At 36.7% G+C, this 4244-nt stretch overlaps 1 pseudogene; it reads right to left on the bottom strand.

The window, feature by feature from the left end:
* Positions 1–1749: 1749 nt before the first annotated feature.
* On the bottom strand, positions 1750–2801 carry LOC150001877 (cytosolic acyl coenzyme A thioester hydrolase pseudogene; annotated as a pseudogene).
* Positions 2802–4244: the final 1443 nt, after the last annotated feature.

Genomic DNA, 4244 nt, shown 5'->3' with positions numbered 1-4244 from the left:
TAGAAATAACCACTGATAATATTTTGATGTGTAGTATATATGTGCATGTATATTTCCTAGTAATTTTCTTATGAATAATTAAACAATTTAAGCAAAATATGTGTTACTGAAATAGTGTTTCATAATCTGCATTATTGAGTTAACTAAAAATTATTCTTTTTATTCCATTTTCTAGATACAATAAATTTATTTAACCAGTTTTTTCCCCTACAGTTATTTAGGTTGATTACTCATCTGTACAATGATGAAGCAAGAAACCATATATCTAATTGCCTGATGTATAGCAGGACTACAATAAGTTGAACCAGAGAAACAGCTATCCTCAGATGAGAAAAAAAATGATAGTTTAAATCTTTTTTCCATTCCCTTCAAAATCCCATCAAAAGTGTTTTTTTCTGTATGTGCATATTGTGTGTGTATATGAATGTGTGTATGTTTGTAGGCACAGGCGCTGAAGGAGCTGGAGTAAGCCTTTCTGTAAAAAAACTTCTCAGAAACTTCTAGGAATATTTCTGTCTCAACCTAAACATGTAAATGGTTACTATGTAATTTTTTGATTTTCATAAATTATTTTCAGAAGACAAAGGACACAGAAACCATTTTTCTGTTCTTTTATTAACCTTTCTGAACTTTTGGATGATAAACTCCCATCCATGATTTCCCCCTCAAGTTCCTCAGTCCTCTTTCCTAGTGGATCCTGCATTATGCTAATAGAGATCACTGTGAAGTGAAAGTCTGGTTAGGGTCCAAATACTCAAATAATGATTAAAATGAGTACATTAGCATATTTATAGCTTCAAGTAACAATGATTTAAATAAAAAAGGATTAAATAAAAAAGAAAGTTACTCTCTTACTGAAGTGGTAGGAAGGGCTTCAGGTATTATAAATAATTAATCAAATACCTAATTTATTTATATGCTTAATGAATTTATTTAACATTATTTAATATTTATTAATTTAATGGAATATAAATAAACAATTTCTGGCAAGGGAATGGAATTATCATAATTGGCCTAAACTAGTCAATATCCACCATCAGTATACATCAGTTTCCCATGATGTATATGTTATGTGGATATATAAAAGTTATCTCTCAACATCAGTGTTCTGTTAGCAGAGAAGAAATGTTTTTGGAGCAACAACCAGTACTGTCTGTTTTAAGTATAGTGACTATATATGTCTTTACCCAAGACAGGCCCAATGTACATCCTCTTTCTATGGTAAATAATAATAAATGGAATAATTTTTTACTGTGAAATGTCCTGTATAATGTACATAATATAGTGGTCTTGCTACAAGCTGTATATTTTTAAGATTTCAGAATTAAATTCTAATGTATTTTTCTTATAACTACTATACATGAAAGTTGCTAAACCTGCATTGAAATTAAAAATAAGGTTCCAGAATGCATGGTCAGCTTAATAAAATCTTAAAGTAATTACAAAGCAATCCCTTTCAATTGACTGAAACACTAATTACAAATTATTCTTATCAATTTCCTTTTTCCCCCAGCCAAAAAGCAGTTTTATTAGTAATGCTGTTGTCTTTACATACCTTACAGCGTATATGAAATATTCCTCAGGGGTCCAGAGAATGTCTTCAGGGATTGGACGCAATACTGTGTAGTGCTTATACTGAATACTGTGTAGTGCTTATACTGGAATGATATAAATAAAGCTTTGGTGTACAGGTTTTGATAAGAGTACAGGTTCACATGGAGAGACAAATAATGCACACGCCATCAGCTGTCAGCATGAATTGGGTTTTTGGTCAAGAGGGTAATTTCTAAGTGATTACACGTTGGGGCTGCCTCAGGCCTAGCTGCAGGAGGAGGGCCTCTAGAGCTGAGGCTCAGCTCAGTGCTGTCAGTTCGTATTCATCTACAGGCTCCACCCCTTTTCTTCCTCAAAGTGCTTCTTCTAGTCCTTGGTCCCAGGCACAAGCTGGGGCACAGGCAGTGACTTGCCCTCTTAGATCAGGAACATGTAGGTGAAGAAAGCACTTGTTACCCAGTAGTGCTCCTCCAAGTTGTCTACCAGGACACTGATTTCCAAGAATTTATTGCTCCTGAAGGTCATGCGCCCAGAGATGGTGATGACAAACTCTTTTCTGATCTTGAGAAAGTTAATGACCTCTACAGAAGTCACAACTAAGTTGGTTTTACATTGATATGAGGCCATGATCCTGGCTACTTCCCCATGAGCTCCATAGTGACACCTCCATGCACAAATTCCCAAGTGGATCGAACTGCACTGGCTGTAGCAGACCATATTTGTCTCTGGGTTCAGGACTAGCTGGACGATGTTTCCATTGTTCCACATAGTCTCCATGTGCTCCAGTTTCTGGGCTTCCTACTGCTTGTGGCCCTTCTCCTGCTGCGCTTGTAGGAAGTACACAACTGCATGCACCTCCAGGACCTTGTCCATGGTCCTAGTGACAGGGGCATGTGCCGCAGGGTAGTCTTATTTGTCATGTTTTTGGTACCTCTGACAATGTTTTCAGATGTTGACCTGTCCTTGCAAGGAATGTTAAGAAGTGTAGGTGATTTCCGAGCTGACACGTCCCACTTCACTGATGCCAAAGAGCGAGAGAAAGAAGGTGGGTGGGACCTGGACCAGGGCCTCCATGCAATGCTTGGGTTCTGGCTATTATGGTGCCAGGTGCTAATGACAGCCCCTGCTTCCATGATCATCTTCTGAATGGTTCATCTGTGGACATTGCCAGACATGTTGGCATTGCCTGGCCACATGATTCAACAGGTCTTGATGGTGGGGGGTGTCTCTGCTGCTGCACAAAACATGGTAGATGGGGTGGGCAGCAATAGAGAGAGCAGGTGTCTGTCTGGCAGGCCAGGGACCTCTTACCAATTTTTTAAATAGATTTAATGTATTCATACTTAACTAACATATTCATACCTTCCTTGGTTGATGTTTTTCCATTTGAAATCCATTTGATTTATTTTTAAATATATTCTATAATTTAGAAGTTAACTCATTTAGACTAGCTTCTAAATATTTAATATACAGAGCGATGAACTGCACAATAAACCTCTTTATGCTTAAATATGTAATGTGTTTTGGGTCACAAATAGAACCACATGAGAAGAGTGGCTATTTAAGTCCTGAGCAATTCAGCAGTGGAGGGCTTTTGACCTAGCCTGCCTTAGTTCAGATCTTAGCTCTGCCACACATGAGCTGTAGAGCAAACATTGAGAAAATTATTGAACAGTTCTGGGCCCCACTTGATCTGGAAAACGAGGACAATAATGGTCTCTACCTCACACATATCAAATTAATAGACTGTGACTATTAAATTAGTTAATGTTGGTGAATTACTTAAAAGAGTACCTGGTACTAAATAAATATCAGATGCCATCATCATCATCATCATCACCACCACCACCACTTGAAACCCAGGGTGCAGTATTGTCTGAGAGATCAGACACTAAGGCCAGAGGAACACATACTATCCCCAAACTAGTAATATAAGTAGACAATAGATTTTTTTAAGTAGAATTAAATGTAAAGGCAAAACAGGAACAAGGAATGGCCAGAGGAAAGGTAGAGTATAAAGAAATCATGGATAAGTTCAGAATCTGACTCACTAAATGTACCTCTTCTACTACAACTCCTCTTATTTATAGTTTTTCATGTTGCCTAATGTCTAGAATATACTGTTAGAAAGAAACTTGGGCTTCTCAGAACCTCAGTGTAGTATTCTCTTCATTTCAACAAAACTTTGCTTAACACAATTTTCTGAAGGTAAGTTTATATTGAAAACCAAAATCACAAAGGAGATGAATGCTTGGAGTCCAGAGTAGTTTTGGATAGAGGAATGAACTTTAAACATATTTGAGAGAAATATGTAGATTATAACAATGAAGAAAAACAAATATAAAATATAACAGCACTAGAATACTAAGAATACAAAATTATAGTCATGTGTCACTTAATGACAAGTATATGTTATGAGAAATGCATCATTAGGCTATGTTGTCATCATAGATTGCTCTTACACATAGATCTGGGCTATATAGTGTAGACTATTGTTCAGAGGCTACATTCCAGTATAGTAGGTTACTGTATTGAATACTTTAAGCAATTATAACACAGTGGCAAACATTCATGTATCTAAACATACTTAAACATAAAAAATGGTACATCTATATTGGGCACTTATTATGAATGAAGCCTGCAGCACTGGGAGCTGCTCTAGGTGAATCATTTGAGTGAGTGGTGAGTGA

Source organism: Furipterus horrens, unplaced genomic scaffold, assembly GCF_987537825.1.
Source record: "Furipterus horrens unplaced genomic scaffold, mFurHor1.1.pri manual_scaffold_9, whole genome shotgun sequence".
Taxonomy (NCBI): domain Eukaryota; kingdom Metazoa; phylum Chordata; class Mammalia; order Chiroptera; family Furipteridae; genus Furipterus; species Furipterus horrens.
This window is presented reverse-complemented; position numbering and strand designations above follow the sequence as displayed.